General features: G+C 38.0%; 2 protein-coding genes across 12 annotated transcripts in view; one reads left to right on the top strand and one right to left on the bottom strand.

Annotated features, from left to right (window-relative positions):
• ANAPC10 (anaphase promoting complex subunit 10) overlaps nucleotides 1-17,471 on the bottom strand; it is a 694,704-nt gene that overhangs the window by 551,258 nt on the left and 125,975 nt on the right. The window lies entirely within an intron of this gene.
• SMAD1 (SMAD family member 1) overlaps nucleotides 1-17,471 on the top strand; it is a 92,049-nt gene that overhangs the window by 561 nt on the left and 74,017 nt on the right. The gene's annotated exons all lie outside the window — the stretch shown is intronic.

Raw genomic sequence — 17,471 nt, 5'->3', positions numbered from 1 at the left:
CACTGGGGTGCGTGGGCTTTGGGGGAAAGGGGAGCGGAGGATGGAAAGCCCCCCCCCCCCATGATGGCGTCGCCCAGCGGCTCTTAGAAACCCACGCCCCCTCCCCGCGGCCTCTCCCCTCGCCCCGGCTCGGCTGCTGGGGTGCGCTGGGAGCTTCCAACTTTGCGTTGGCGTCTTTGTTGGGTCCGGGAAGGAGGGGCGACTTGGGCGCCTGTGCCCGGGCCGGCCCCCTCTCCTTGCCCTCGCCTCAGCCGCTGTCGGGGCACCCCTTTGTGTGTTGCGCCCGCAGAGCGGGCAGGGGGGCGGCCAAACTTGTGGGAGTCCCAGGCACTGCCTCGCTGGGCTTTTCGGGGGGGGGTGCACACTCACACACTTTCGCATACTCGCATTCTCGCTTTTCCGAAGTGTGAATCACAGAAAAGAAGGAAAATTGCGCTTTGCTCCCACCTCGCCCCCACCCCCAATCCCCGGCTTCCTTTCTTGTTGTCCCTACGTTCAGTCCTTGGGGTCGAGGTCAAGGAAAGTTCGTGCCCAAAGCGTAAGCCATCCCAGGGTTGGGGGGACGGAGCATTTTGGTTGCCTTTCCCTGCTCCCCCTCTTTTCTCCCTCTCCCCCGAGTCCGCGGATCCTAATGGACCGGGTCGGATCGTCTCCCTCCGGGCGTGTAGCAAAGTTTGCCGCTGAACCAGTGTGTCATTTACTCTTTCCCCAGGCTTTGTTACTGTTTCTCTCCGTAGTTTATGTAAGGGGCGGGGGTGGGGGGAAAGGGGAGACTGGGAGAGACAGAAACGTGGGCTTGTTTTTCTTACATGCCCGATATATGGGAGCCTGTAAAGGAACTGGGGTGTTCCCTTGTCTTACGGGCAAGAGGAGCAAATGCGGACAGACTCCTAAGATGACTACAAATTATTCCGCACTAAATTTTGAAGATGATAGGATTGAAACCCTGATTTTTTTTTTTTCTGGGAGGCTTGGTCCCGCAAATTGAGGCCCCGGTCAAATGTTTCCTAAGTAAAAGCCAATCGCTTTCCAATCTGCCGTGAAAATTGGCATGTTTCCGTTTGGATTTCTTTTTAATTGTCTTGGACCTGAAGTTTCAAAAACAGAACAGAATAAAGTGGCATGATTTGGGCCTGTTTCCCTAGATGGCTATGAGTACAAACTCTTCAGTAGCTGGATCAAAGAACAAGTTTTCTATCAGAACATGTCTCTTTCTAATTGGTTTTCAGGGATGGCATGCCTATGCTTCAGTAACACAATGAGAAGACTGTGCTGGGATCTTCATCTTGTTTATTTATAATTACCACTTCACCTTTTATTGAAGGCTGGTGAGCTGTAGTGGAACCAGTGTTTTTAAAAGGAATCTGGGTTGGATCAGGGTTCACTGCACCAGCATTTTCATTTGGCCCCAGTTGTTCTTTGCATCACTGCCATTTTTGTCTGTGGATATTGGACTTAAATATATTATACAGACTGAAAGTGTTTTCTCTCACTCCACTCTCACCCTTTCCCATTTGTAGTTATTTGATATTTCTCTGCAGGTGGTACTCAGCTTGTAATATGGCAGTTCTTCTGAAACTATAACTAGAAGCATCAGAGATGATTTTCTGGGGCTAGGTGATGCAGAAATCTCTAGAGAGGATCAAGGAAGGATTGAATTACCCCTGAGGGTGGGAATTTGTCCTTGATTTAGTTTTGACCCCTCTAACCATAGGTATGTAACAAAATACATTTTTCCTCTCTCAGTATCCTTTTATACCCTTGAAGATCTGATGACCACTGCATTTAAAAGAAGTAACTACTTCAGTCATTTAAAAACAAATAACTGTCAGCTTGCTACATTTTAAGAAAGGCAATTAATTGTAGGAAGCTTGAAAAAGCACCCAAATTTAACTAATGCATTCTTTTAGAGGAAGTCTGGAAATCCTATTTCCTGAAGTATTAAAATAAGTGATGTGCTGAATTTTAGTTTTTGTCTTGGCTTATGAGTATTTCTAGGTTAAAGATGAAATTTAATAGCTAAATGATTGGAAAGAAGAAATAAACTTGGCTGTAATTAGACAGCCATATTTAAGTTGCAGCAGCCTGGATAATACAGCCCAAGTTGTGTATTGTGTGTGCATAAAAGGACTCATTTGTGTAGTCTTACAAGGCTAATGGAGGCATCATTGAGCTTTATAAATAATGTAAGTTGTGTATAATGTAGAGTCCCTAGAGACTGCAGAGAAAGCATCATTACCAGCCTTTTCAACCTGCTTGAGATCTTAAATTGATTTACAGCACTGAACTGGTGCAAAATGATACATCAGAATGACATGGGGTCAGCCTGTAAAAGTCTATGATGTCAGCCTATTAGTTCAGTCATCATAATTAAACCATATTACAGGGGCAGCTAAGCAGGAATTTGGTATTATACTTCAGAGATAAGTGGTATAGGACTTTTTTTTGTGAAAAAAGTCCAAAATTCAAGGAATGATTCTATGTTTCTAAAAGAGTAAAAAAGACTTGACAGTATATTTTCTCATTTGTTAACTGATTTTACAGAGAATTTAAGGGTCAAAATGAGAAGTCAGATAGCCACTCTTTGAGCAGGTTTTTCATTTGATAGTCAAGATGACTGATTTTTAGGGTGCTTGAATCATCTCGTCCCAAATTGATCTGGGTACCAGATCTCAGAATTCCTAACATCTCAAAGGATATTTACAACCTAATACATCAGAGAAGATTATAGAGCAGCAAAGTGAGCATCTTTCTACGTGCCTCTATTCTTCTTCAATCTTCCTATTGCTAAATTTCTGTTGTGTTGGGATTAAAATGTATCTGTTAAAACCTCTCTTGTCCTGGATTTAAATTGGTTGGCAAAGTCCTTAGCAGTAAAGGATATATTTGACTTGACTGCTTGGGTAATTCAGGAGAAAAGAAAGCAAATCTTTGACTGGGTTTTAGCCATCTCTTAATTATTCAGGCTGGTTATCCAGTTTATGGATTATCTAGGTCCTTGGCTTCTCCCTGTACTCTGACTTATTTCTTTTCTGGCCAGTACATCTACAAGAAGATGTTTAGGAAGTGATAGCAAATGTTAATTAACTTTATTATTTGTTCGATGCTTGATTTGTTGGGAGTCCAGATGGAAGGAATCTCTTGGGCAAAGTAGGATTTGTGACATTGGAGATTTTTTTTTAATTACTGTTTTCCTGGTCCCAGTTAGTCAGAATTTGATTTTGGGCCTGTCCAGCTTAGTTTTCCGAATACTTGTTTCACTCTTATCCTTTTACCAGTTTAGCAACTTAAAAAATATGGAGGGAAATACTACTTGCTTTGCTTTTCAGTCGGTTAATGCTCAAGGAAAATAAATTTTAATGCTAATTTAAGAGAAGTGTAAATAGGATGGCAAATCTATTGCAAAAGGAGGAAAAAGTCCAGAGTATCCAAAAGCTCAAATGATTTTTATATTATTTTGTTATTTGAAATGTCTGTGTCCTTTCCTTTATGTTGTGTAACCAAGATTTTACTGGGCTGATCTTTAAAGTAGTAACATATTTCAATAGTAATATGTTGTGTTGAAGTAGCTAGTTGAGTCTCTGAGGGAATGAGTACAGTAATTTGTGAGAAAGGGATGTTTCACTTACAGTTCATGGAATATTTTCAATTCCTGTTTGATTGTCTTTAGTCATTTTTCTGTATTCCATAGGATCGTGGAATTTTAGAACTGCAAGTGACCTCATTTTATAGATGAGGAAACTGAGTCCCCATCAGAGGAGAAATGTGGGTCACACTGGTAATATAGTAACAGAAAGTAACAGAAACCAGTTCCCTGAAACCAGCACCCCCTTTTCTCTACAGTACTACTACTTCTCTCATTTTATAGATGAAACACTTTGGGGTTTAGAAATATAATAACCAGTCCATTTGAGGTAAGGTTATGTAGTTAGTGTCATGAGCAGGCTCAGAATTTGGCTCTTTAGACTCATTCTAATTCTCTTTCATTATCCTGTGGGCTGTTGAGATTTTTCTGCAGCAGTCCAGCATCACTGGGGGCGTTGGGGAGGGGGGGTAGGAGGAGGACTATAAGGTCAGGAAGTCATTTGGCATAACACTGTTCTTTTCTGTCACATGGTTTTGTCTGAATGAGAGTCAGGTCTGACAACCATAGATCTGTTTGTTTTTTTGCAAATCGAAATTGATTTTTTTTTTCCAAGAGGGCGGGCGAAAAAGAAAAACTGCATCTAATTCAATCAGTGGAGCATTACTGGAAGATGGGAGATCTGAGATTGTACATGTTGAAATGAAATAACAGGGCCATGCCCTTTAGGTAGCCAGGTCTGAGGTGCAGAGCAAGGCTTTATAAGCACTTTCTTTAGGGGTTTTTGTCTTTCAAAGAACCAGAACACATCTGTTCTATTCTTAACCAAAAAGTGAAGACCTTGTGACACTTTGGGAGATGACAGAAAGTGGGAGGGAGTGGTAGAGGTGGCTTCAAAAAGAAGGGAGAGGATGGAGGAGTAGTGGTCAAAACTAATTTAAAATCTGTGAAGGTGGTCATCAGTAAAATGAATAGAAGATTTAGGGTTAACGAATCAGCCTCTGTTCTGCTACTTTTATTTGTGGTTTGCTCTTCAGTACAAAGATTGTCAGGTTGGCCTTTTCACAGCAGCAAATGGGTGATATGCTCCTATGTGTGCCAGATTGAAATCTCATTACTTTCTTCCTCTCCATTTTCTTTAAGTGGCCTGAATACAAATGTTCAATTTGACCTAAGTTGCCAGTCCTCTCCATTTGCCAGGTTGAGAATCTTTTTTTATTACCCTTATCCAAATAGCTTTGTAATACAAAAATACCATCCCCCCCCAAAAAAAAAATTGAGCAGGGACAAGAGCAGCAAGTACAGGGATCATGATATTGTAGACTGAAAACTGGAAGGGACCATAGAGGTCATCTAACCCAACTACCTCATTTTACAATAAAAAAGGGAGTGCCAAATAGAATGCTACCCATTTCTGATATATTGAGACATTAGAGTCTCAGGTTTGAGAGATACCCTACTATTGATGGGGATGGGGTAGTCAAAAAGGGCAGATGGGGCCACTATTTCTACTGGTTAACTTGAAGAAATCTGCTTGTTCTGCAGAGGCTTCAATTTGCATAGGGATACCTGTATCTCAGGCAGGAAAGAAGGCCAGATCAACGTTCATAAAATAAACAAGTTTGATTCCAGGGGATAAATACAACAGAATTCTAGGGAAAGGCCCGGCTCTGCAGAACTAGAGTATCTTCCATCTTTGCAATTTCTGTTGGTTTTGAGTCAAAGCAGAGATCTATGATGCAGATAATGGATAAAAAGTGTTTCTTCATTGGTTTTTCACAAACTATCAGATGGTACAACTTTATGAGACCTTTAGAAATCATGATGTACTATATAACACCTTCACTCATCTTCCAAATGAGTGAAATGAAATTAGAGAAGGAACTGAGTATTGAGATCACACAGCTAATAAGGTCCTGAGTTGGGTCGAGATCCCAGGTCTCCCAGTTTCAAAACCAGTACGTTTTCTCATACCATAGTAGCTCAAATAGTGAATTTTAGTTCTTCTCCTCAACAGTTGAGTATATATTTTGTGTTTGGTTTAAGACCCAGCATAATGATACAGTGGATAGATTACCAGCTCTGGAGTCAGGAGGACTTGAGTTCAAATTTGGCCTTAGACACTTAATATTTACTTAGCTGTATGACCTTGGACAAGTGCCTTTAACTTGTTGCCTTGCAAGAACTAAAACAAAACAAAGACTCAGGATAAAGGGCAAAGATGTAAGTTCTGCTGAGTCAGTCATTTATCTTTGAGGCTCAATATGTTCCTTTATAAATGGAGAGAATCATTTCATTCTCAGTTCTTTTTTGGAGGAAATTGCATTTTTAAATGTAGAGTTATGGAAACATGAGAAGTTTCTCTGTTCATTCTAGTTGGAACAATTTTGTGTTAGCATTTCATTCATTAACCAGTTGTCCTCTGCCCATTCCACTCTTTTCCTTCCTCAGAGCCAACTGCCATTATATTCCATCCATTCGCCCTTCTCTCCCCCCTCCCCCAGTTTATAGGCAGTAGTCTATTTTCAGTTTTCTTTTGTGAATTTTTCATGGTGTTTTTTGCAAAATATAAGAATCTCAGAACATCATGTTTCTCACTTTATCATGCTAAGAATAAAGAAATCCTTTAACTTAAAAAAAAAATTTTTTTAGGTTTTTTGCAAGGCAAATGGAGTTAAGTGGCTTGCCGAAGCCTGCACAACTAGGTAATTATTAAGTGTCTGATGCTGGATTTGAACCCAGGTACTCCTGACTCCAGGACCAGTGCTCTATCCACTGAGCAACATAGCCACCCCAATAAAAAATTTTAATAAAAAATTACCTAATAGCAATTATGTTGGCTTGGGGGGGAGAAAAAATTATTAAGTATATATGGAGAGGCAGCTAGGTGGTGCAGTGGATAGAGCACTGGCCCTGGAGTCAGGAGATCTGAGTTCAAATTCGGCCTCAGACCTTAATAATTACCTGGCTGTGTGATCTTCGACGAGTCACTTAGCCCCACTGCCTTCCCCCACAAAAAAAACCTTAAAAAAAGTATATATGGAGTCATACGGTCACAGGTTTAGAGCTGGAACAAATCTTAGTCTAGTCTAAGCTGTTTATTTGGCAGACGATAAGACCCAGGCCCAGAGGGGTTTAGGTATAATTACAGAAAATCACACTGGTATAAGTGTCAAAACTAGAGAGAACCTCTTCAAATATGTGTTTCTCCTCTAACAGAACAACCCCTTAAATAGTCTAAACTGGGTGAATATCATTGTAGCATTCATGCTCTCTAAGCCATACCAATAGCTCCATCTTAATGGTATACACTTGACTTCTCTGACCCTTTGGGCATCCTCCTCATTTAGCTCCTCCTCAGCAACAAATATCTGATAGTTTGACACATTACCAAGGGATTTATGAAAAGTTACTTGGTTTTTTTAGTCTTCTGCTATACATTACTGTTATAGTATCCATTCATACTTTTGTCAGCAGCATGATAATTGTGTGGCTGCTTTCCTGTCTGCTCTTTAGTAGATCTGACAAATAGTTCATTGACTTAATGAGGGAAACTTGGCTATTGAATGGTTGAGTGTGGGGGTCAAACTCTGCCACTGCTTATGTGTATTTAGACAATTCACTTCTTGGAACTGATTTGTTTTTTTCATCTTTGGAAGCTAGCTTCATGTGCAGCACATATTGTCTGGTGATGATGGGAGGGAGGTCAGTGAAACCAGGGAGCTTGGATAGGAGGCTACTGAAATGAGTTTAGCAAAGTGATTGATCTGGAACAGGGTGGTGGAGGTAGACCTAGAAAAGAAAAGCCTTGAAAAGGAAAAAAAAATTCTGGATTTGATGTCAGGACCAGGATTAGATTCTTAGCTCTGGTATTTATTGGCTGTGTTACCCACAGCAAGTCACATGACCTTTCTGGGCATCTGTTTCCTTCTCTGTGAAATGAGGAATTGAATTAGATGACCTGAGGTTCCTTCCAGGACTAAATTCTGTGATCCTAATGAACTTACTGCATATGGATCTTAAGGAGTAAAGTAAAAGTTGATTTAGTATCGTGTACCCCAGACAAGGGAACTTCCAAATGGGCCTATTGAGGAGGGCAATTAGAGATGAACTGGAGCTTGGGGAAGAGTTCAGGGTTAGGTGACTGGAATCAGACAAAACTGAGTTCATATGTAGCCTCAGACATGTACTAGCTGTGTGAGCCTGGGCAAGTTACTTAGCCCTCTCTGCTTAATTTCCTTATCTGTAAAATGAGCTGGAGAAGAAAATGGCAAATCACTCCAGTATTTTTATCAAGAAAACCCCAAAAGGGGGGGGGGGCTCATGAAGAATCAGAACAAATGAAAATCAACTAAAATTAAAATGACTCTTGAGAAGGGAGATTTCCAAATGAACCTGTTGAATAGACCAATTGGAAAGAAACTGGAGTTGGGAGAAATGGTCAAGACTACATAGAGAGATTTGTATGTGGATGATGGAGGTGATTGAAAGGGGATATAGAATGGGTAGGTTTTTTGAGGGTAAAGAAGAGGAATCTGGGTCCGGAGGTAGAGGATTTGGTTTCAGACCTCAGCCCTACTGCTTTCAACCTTCTAGTGCTTGAGAAGTCTTTACCTCTAAATGTTGCATTAGATGACCTTTTGAGATCTCTTTTCCTCCTAAATCTATAACTCTGAAGATGAATAATTATAACTGACATTTATATAGTACTTTAAGGTTTGCAAAGCACTATACGTATTATTCCTGAAGACTTACGTTTTGAAGAATGATTCTTCCCTCCCTTCAGTAAGTCCATTGAGGAAAGAGGGAGTGTTCAGAGAATCAGTTAGGTCTTAGAAAGTGAGGGGTGGGGGAGTTTCAAGAATCCGATGGCAGTTTGTTGTATAAAGTACAACCGAGAGTTCAGGGAGAATGAAGACTGAAGACAAGACCATCATACTTGGTATTTGGGGAGGGAGGGAGGTTAAGGGAAAATCAAAGGACAGTTCAAATTATGAATGAATAATTAGCTGGATTTATTTCCAAGTCAGAGTTGCTTATAATAGAACCTGAAACCCAGGAGTCATCAATTCTCACTCTTCCTCATTTTCCATATCTCATCAATTGCCACATCTTATGATCCTGAGTTGAAGACTGGAAGGTCAGGTCAAGAAGACTGGAGAATGTAGGGTAATGAGGATGGCATTGAAGGGATGTGGTCATGAACTTAAGACTAGCTGGAAAGTCACCTGAGTAAGCTGGTTAGAAGTTAAATATTAAGAAGAGTAAGAATCTGGAGTTCATGAAGAGTGGGAGACATACTGGAATACCAGGCTGAATCAAGAAAATGAACTTGGATGCTACTGTGCTAATTCTTACTTAAAGATATAGAGGGGGAAATAGCACTTTTGGACTTTAGAAGTCAATGTAGAAATTTACTAAATTATCTTCTCTTTTTCTGAATTGGTGACAACTTGTCTGAGTGTCTTCCTTTAAAAGAAAAAGGAAAAAATACTAAGGTGTATTAATGCATTTTTAAAGATTAAAATATCTATTGTTCTGAAAATGTCAAATATTCTTATTCCTATTTGATTCTTAATATTGTGTGGCATTTGGTTGTTCGGAAGGAAAGTTCAGGCAACCTATTGGCTTGGGGTTGACTTTTGAGATTGTTGATATCTGTCCCTATTACTACTTATCAGAAGGCAGGCTAGGCTAGAGCATGATGGTGGCAGTCAAGGACTTGGAAAAGCTCCTCTTGCAAGTTGTCATTTTTTGCACTTTTATTGTGCCTATTATATGGGCTATATAAATGCTGAGATGCAGTAGAAAGATTTTAACCATGGAACACAGTGGCAAGTTCTATTCTGCAAGGTTTCTGACAGATGGCCAGAGGTGAAGGTGTATATAGACGATTCCATCTGGGTTCTGTCACTCTTTAACTCACTTGTGTGATCCTTGGACAAACTCCTGCAAAGCTTTGGGCCTTGATTTCTTCATCTATAAAATGGGACAGTGATAGGGAAAAGGGGTAAGGGAAGACATATTAAAGCAACTACTATTTGCCAGATACTCTGTTTAGTGCTTTATAAATATCTCATTTGATTCCTTACTTCTTGGGACCCATTTTTAAAAAATTTATTTGTTTTTGAATTTTACAATTTTCACCCTAATCTCCATTCCCTCCCCCCACCCCCCACCAGAAGGCAATCTGATGGTCTTTACATTGTTTCCATGCTATACATTGATCCAAATTGAATGTGTTGAGAGAGATCATACCATTAAGGGAAAAATAAAGTATAAGAGATAGCAGAATTACATAAGAAGATAACTTATTTTTAAAGTAGAGGTAAATTAGTCTTTGGTCTTTGCTCAAACTCCTCAGTTCTTTCTCTGGATACAAGTGGTATTCTTCATCGCAGATAGCCTAAAATTGTCCCTGATTGTTGCATTGATGAAATAAGCAAGTCCATTAAGATTGATTGCCCATCCCATGTTGCTGTTAGGGTGTACAATGTTCTTCTGGTTCTACTTACCTCACTCAGCATCAGTTCATGTAAGTCTTAAATGAATTCCCATCCCTCCTGGTTTCTAATAGAACAATAGTGTTCCATAACTTATATATACCACAATTTGTTCAGCCATTCCCCAATTGAAGGACATTCACTTAATTTCCAATTCTTTGCCACCACAAACAGGGCTGCTATGAAAATTTTTGTGTAAGTGATGTTTTTACCCTTTTCCATGATCTCTTCAGGGTATAGACCCATTGGTAGTAGTATTGCTGGCTCAAAGGGCATGCACATTTTTATTGCCCTTTGGGAATAATTCCAAATTGCTCTCCAGAAAGGTTGGATGATTTCACAGATCACCAACAGTGTATTAGTGTTGGGACCCATTTCTAGGAGCTAGTTGGATAAATAGGTGTGCTTTTAGATTATAAAGTTCTACATGATAGCCTGGTATAATGGTGAAGACAAAATTGGGGGAATTTTTCCTGTTTTGGTGACAGTTCCAATAGGAGAATAATATAATTTTATGGTGCTTGGTTACATTATAATAGACTCTCAGTTCCTATTATACTTGTCCTATGGGTTCTAGTTAATAAATATTGATAGGAGGCATTTATTTAACCTTTTAAGAGCTAACATATGTTATCCCAACTGATCCTCATAACAGTAATAAACCTTTGAGATAGTCAGTGGCTGTCTCATTCTTCCCCATTTTAGATCTGCAGAAGCTGAGTGATTCCAAGTTAGTATGGCTCAGAAGTAGAATTCGAACTCACATGTGTCCTGATACTAAGTCCAGGTTTTTTCTCACTGTACCACCCTACCCATAAGAATAGCATCATATAAAGACAATGTTTTACAATGATGCTTACAATATTAGTGTTACTACAATTTAACTGAACCCTGCCCAACATCATGGGATCCTAGATATAATGTCATTTGACCTGTGACCTATTCATAACAGCATTTCAGAGACATTTCCTGCTCTTGTGATTGGTTCCACAAATTGTTGTTGTTCTTCAGTCATTTTTTTCAGTTTTCAATCATGGCTCTCCATGAGTTCATTGCAGTTTCTTGGCAAAAATACTATGATGGTTCATGATTTTCTTCTCCAGCTCATTTTACAGATAAGGAAAAGGTGGCAAACAGGGTTAAGTGTCTTGCCAAGGATCATACAGTCAGTACATGTCTGTGTCTTGATTTGAAATCAGGAAGAGGAGTCTTCCTATCTCCAGACTTGATACTATATTTACTACTTAGCTGCCCCTCCATAAAATCATAACTTTAGGCAAAATAGTTAACTTCATGGCATCTCTACAAAGTGGAGATATCCTATGTGTTAGAAGTAAAATATGGCTATGATTGCTTTACACAATTATATTTTGCACAAACTTTTTATTGAATTGATTTGATACACATACACATATTTAGTAGTAATTGAACTGTTTTATAACCTATGCATATTATTGTTGGGGAGAGAAATTGAAGCTCCCTTGTCAAATTATTGTCTGAAATCTTAAAAAATCCCATTCCTAGTCACTTTCCATATCTTTGTCCTTCATGTTTAGAATTTTTGTGGTAATTCAGTTTTGACTTGGCTAGAGAAATTTCTAAGACCAAATACCTCTTCCCCAGAATAAAAATTTGTAGAAATTTTGAACTGTTATATTGTACTTCCTGTTGTTTTTTATAACTAATGAGACCACTCAAACAAGGAGAATGTGAAAAACTTTATGCTGCAAACAGAAATGGTAAAATTAAGCAATTTTTGGTCAAAAGATAATAAACTTAAACCATGAAAGTTTGGAAAGAGCACACTGAAGACCTTTATTCAAATTCCATTTCTTGACTGTTACTACCTCGTACCTTGTCCATGGACAAATCACTTAAACTATCTTGTATCTTAGTTTCCTCATTTATAAAGTAAAGGAGCTGGACTAACTGATTAATGCTATTCCTTTTAGTTCTAAAACTTGTGATTTCATGATGTTTTGGCTCCATGATCTCATGGTTATTCCTTCCAACAATGTTGTGATGGCAGCTCAAAACTGGTGTCAGTTCATGCTTGGCCTAGAGTTGACAAGACTGTTAAAGTAGAACTGGGCCAAAAATGTTTTCTAAAGCTCTGCTGGTTATTATCTTAAGGCAAGTAGAAAATGGTCCTGCATGAACTTCCCTGTTTTAAATATAGTTTTATAGTAATCCATATAATTGTCATTGAGCATCCTGGAATTGGCCCTTTTGAGAGGGGGGCTTGTTGGAAGTAACAAATTGTATATTTCCTTGCTTACAGAATAGTAACCCAAAGCTTGATTGACCAGGTTATAACTCCCCTTATTTCCTAGATAAGATAACATAAAGGAAAATACTTATTTAGGAAGCTGAGCCAGCCAAAACAAAAAACAATTTCAGTGTAACTAAAACTGTTCAATTGTTTGTTCTTCTTCCTGATCTCTTCATAATTCTCTGACAGTTCCGATACCTTTGCTGGATCTTGTTAAACTACTCTTTTTTTTTTTGTAATTCTGTGCAAGGAAAGAAAAATAAAAACTTGTCATTGGTTTACCTTTAATAAAGACAAAAATCACAAAATTAATTCTGTATTTTATATCATATCAGTAAAAGCAGGGGAAAACTGAATTTATCTTCTATATATGTGATATATATAATATATATATATACATATTATCCTACTTCTCTGTAATTCCTTTCAGTCTTTGTTCTTTTCTCTCATTTAGATGTGGGGAGACTATCCCAATCTTTCTCTCTTCCTTTAACTTGCCCCCCTCATTCTTTTTTTAAATTTTAGAAAGATTTTATTCTGAATTTTACAATTTTCCCTTGACCTTGTTCCCTTCCCCCACAGAAGACTGTCCCTCAGTTTTTACATTGTTTCCATGGTATACATTGAACTAAGTTGAATGTGATGAGAGAGAAATCATATCCTTAAGGAAGAAACATAAAGTATAAGAGATAGCAAAATTACATAATAACTTTTTAAAAAAAATTAAAGATAATAGTCTTTGGTTTTTGTTCAAACTCTACAATTCTGTCTCTAAATACAGATGGTATTCTCCATCACAGATATCCCAAAATTGTGCCTGATTTGTTGCACTGATGGAACTGACCCTCATTCTTAAAAAAAAAACAAAGAAAAAGAAGCAACCCAGATTCCCACATTAGATTTGTCTAAAAAGCATAATAGTCCATCACATCCTAGGTAGCATGCTTCATCATCAGTCCTTTGGAATCATGGTCATTTATTAGAGTCCTTAAGTCTTTCAAATATGTCATTTCTATTTAGTAATTGGCCATATCATGGTCTCTAACCCCCATCCCTTTGAGCCTTGCCTTGTGGCAAAGAGAAACAGTAATCTGAAAGTGAAACCAATGTAGTATCTGGGTCTAGTAGCATATGCTACATTCAATCTGATAATATCCAACATTTTGTACTTGGGGGTCCTCCCCCCTCCTCTTCTAGGCATTCTTTTCTTTATGACCAAGATGAGTTCTTTACAAGGAGTCAAGTTTAAAGACTTTTTAGTGTTATTTTCAATTGCCTTATTACAATTACCATATATAATATTCCCCTGGCTCAGTTTTTTTCTCAGTTAATTCCTTAAAGTCTTTATAAATGTCTCTAAAGTCTTTGTCTTTGTCATTGTCATTTCATAAAATTCAGTAATACCCCATCCCATTGGGGTTCGATAGTTTGTTTAGCCTCTCCCCAATGATGGACTACCACTTTGTTTTTATTTGTTAACTATTGGAAAAAGGACTGTAATCAAAGAGAAATGGCTAGTTTATTGTAAAAAAATTCTGACTAGGTTTGTTAAATTCTTGTCTACCTTCTTGTTCTAAGTTAGGTATCCTTAACCTTTTTTTGGGGATCATGACATTTTTGGGGGAGTTTGCAAGGCAATGGGGTTAAATGATTTGCCCAAGGTCACAGAGTTAGGTAATTATTAAGTGTCTGAGGCTGGGTTTGAACTCGGGTCCTCCTGATTCCAGGGCTGGTGCTCTATCCACTGTGCCACCTAGCTGCTGCAGGCTCATGACATTTTGGGGGAAGCCTGTGAAAGAATAAAAAAGCCTAGGAAGCTTAGAAGTCTGTTAAATCCCTAAAATAAAAGTATGCCAATTATATTGAAATGGTAGTTATCAGAAGATTTTTAAACAAATTCACAAACCACTATTGTAGAAAATTTACTCTAAGAGATATGCTCTTCTTATTGCCTTGTTTTAGTATTCTTTGGAGCTTAATGAAGAAAAGAACATTTCCACATCACAGGGATAAAAATGTAGACAAACAAAAAAAAATAATGCCTCCCAGTGGTCTGGTCCCAGTCTTTTGTTTCTACATCACCTACATTGTCCTATTATATCCCTCTTCTGTCTGTCTCCCACATAGACATTCCTCATAATGAAAAATAAAGATGAGAGGAAAACAAAGTTAGTAAAACCAATCTGACAATAAAAAGCAGCTGACACACAATATTCAGTATTCTGGACTGAGAGTCTTACTGTGTTCAGAAGCAGGAGGTACCTTTCATTCATTGGCCTTCAGTGCCAAGCTTATTCATTATAATTTTGTAGCATTTAATTTTAGCTCATTTTGTTTCCATTTCCATTGTTATTGTTGGTGTCATTATGTATTTTGCTTTCTTGATTTGTCACTATATATCAACTTTTATCTTTCCAGGTTTTCTGTAATCTTGATATTCTCTTATGTTTATATAGCACCAATCTTGTAACATATTCCTTTCAGCAACTGTGTTCCAGCCAAGCTAACCTTCTTGCTGTACCACATAAACAATATTCCTTTTTCTCTCTGCTTCCCCTCCCTGTCATTGCTATAAAAAACTCTTTCTTACTTATGCCATTATTTAAACATATTTAAAACTCATTTCAACCCAACATCTACTTCCTACATAAGGCCTTACACCCCATCTGGTGCAAATGCCTTTTTAGTCCCTCCTCCAAATATTATCTTGCATATACTTTGCATTTATTTTTTTATTTACTTAAGGGTAAACTCCTACCAGGGCATGATGAATAGTAGGCTTTTAATCAGTTATTCAACAAAAATGTGACTTGTAAGAAGGGACCTAGGAACTTGTGGCCAAGTCCTGATTTGATTGACAACTGAGGTGATATCAGGATAATGTACTCCTTTTGTTTGTTTGCCCTTTTTAGTAGCAGGCCATAAAGATGGGTGAACTTTGCTGAAATTAGAGGGTCAAAGCCTTTTCTTCACCTAATCTAGTTTTAGGGGGGAAAGAATTCATTCTAATAATTTCATGACCCATAATTAAATTTTTATTCTCTCAAGATTCAAATTTTTAAAGTCAGGTTTTAAAATTTTTTTTAAAGTCAGCAAATTCTAATATCAACTTAAGTGGTATGAAAACCTTCCTGGGATATTACAGCTGTTATCGAAACTAAATAGTATAAGGATGGTTTTCTTTGCATGTTCTAAGAAAATGTTTTATAGTAATTGAGCTCAGAAAGTTGAAACTCCCTTATTCTAATCTTATGAGAAGTTAAACATTTCCCTGAGCCTTGCCTTCCTTGATGCTAGGAGGCTGGGAGGGAATTACTTTAATTTTGTTTTTAAAAAAATCATATACATACTCAAAACTTAGAAGACAGTTGCTGCCATAGGGCTGAATTTATGAGGATTGTGCATTTATATTGTGCATTGATAGAATCTCCTTGCTTTCATTGGCCATATTGGATTTCTATTTAGCCTTAGTTAATGTTTTTGAAGGCAGTGTGGGGTATAGTGTATAAAAGGGGAGATGTAGATGTTTAAGTCTCACCTCTTGATATTTATTGACTGTGTGACTTGTTAGTAACTTAGATAAATGTCTAAGAAAAATTGCAAAATAGCTGATAATCTATACTGGGAACTCTCTATACTCCCAAAATTATAGATCTAAGGGAAATATTTGTTAGAAGGGAAAAAAGAATGTGCTGATTTGTTTTTTAGGTTTTTTTGCAAGGCACATGGGGTTAAGTGGCTTGCCCAAGACCACACAGCTAGGTAATTAATTATTTAGTGTCTGAGACCAGATTTGAACCCAGGTACTCCTGACTCCCCAGCCAGTGCTTTATCCACTGCACCACCTAGCCACCCAAGGAGGTGCTGATTTTGAGGGGGTTTATCATAGACTGAGAAGAGTTCTCCATTTTGATTCAGACTATAGAAAACATGGATTTTTTTTTCAGCTTTTCTGAACAGCTTCATATCTTATGGCCTAAGAGTCTGATAGGCAAATATGATTATCATTCATCTTCTGATCATAGATTTACCTGTTTATCATTAGTTATGTGGAAGGAAGTACAACAGGGACATTTGCAGTGAAATGTAAACTCTGGGAGGGCTTGTCCTCTTTTTGTCTTTTGAATCCTTATGACTTAGTACATGATAGGAGATGAATATATATTTATCGTATCAAAGGGGACAAAGGGCAGTGTCAGAGGTAAACACTCTCTGTGTTGTGGTGTAGCTGAAAGAATATATTTAGAGAAAAAATACCAAATCACCTCTGACTTCCCTGTGTAACCTTAACCCCTTTCACTCTGTTCTTCCTCTGTAGAATGAGAGGGAAGAAGACTGATCTAGATTATCTCTCAATTCTCATTCAGCTTTTCAATCTTATGACTGTAACCCTGTATAATCTATCCTGGGACTCTTGACTTTTCTTTGTGGTAGCAGGGCTAGGGAAAGAATATAACACGACCATACTTCACTATATTTCTGATAGAATATTTCTATCCACTTTTTTGGTGGGGGGAAGGAGAATAGAGCTTCTAAATTCTGCTCTCATATTAAAATTTGATTTTCCCTTTATTCATTCTTAAGTGCTTCCTGGATGAAAAGAATTTTGGAAACGGCAATTAGAAGAAAAGTTTACCTGAGTCTGTTCAGCACATTTTAAAAGTTTTCTTCAAAAGTAGACAGGGTATGGTATGGAAGTGAATAAATTATGTTTTCAGAAATGACCTAATTAATTGAGTTGGGGATGATGATGTGATGAATGTAGTTGCTTTACCAGATGTACACTGAGTCTGGTTGAAAATATCTGGAAAGAGAAGTTGCCGGTAGCTCACCATCTTAACTGCTCTGCTATAGCTTCCTGTTTTGCCCATGCTGGCTTTGTAGTCTGACATAATTAATTACAGCCTCTTTCTTGTTTTTGTTCCAAATGGCATGTTTAGGGCTTTCATTTGGATTGCATAAGATGGCAGGAAAGAGGCAGTATGGTGCCACAAAAAGAGTGGAGAAAGTTTTTAATCTGAATATCTAATTTTGCTCTTGCTAGTTTTGTGAACATCAATGAATCACTTGACCCATTGACTTCTCAAGATCCTTATCAGTAAAATGAACTAAG

Source organism: Macrotis lagotis, chromosome 3, assembly GCF_037893015.1.
Source record: "Macrotis lagotis isolate mMagLag1 chromosome 3, bilby.v1.9.chrom.fasta, whole genome shotgun sequence".
NCBI classification, from domain to species: Eukaryota; Metazoa; Chordata; class Mammalia; order Peramelemorphia; family Peramelidae; genus Macrotis; species Macrotis lagotis.
Note: the sequence above shows the minus strand (reverse complement) of the source record. Positions and strands in the feature narration are given on the sequence as shown.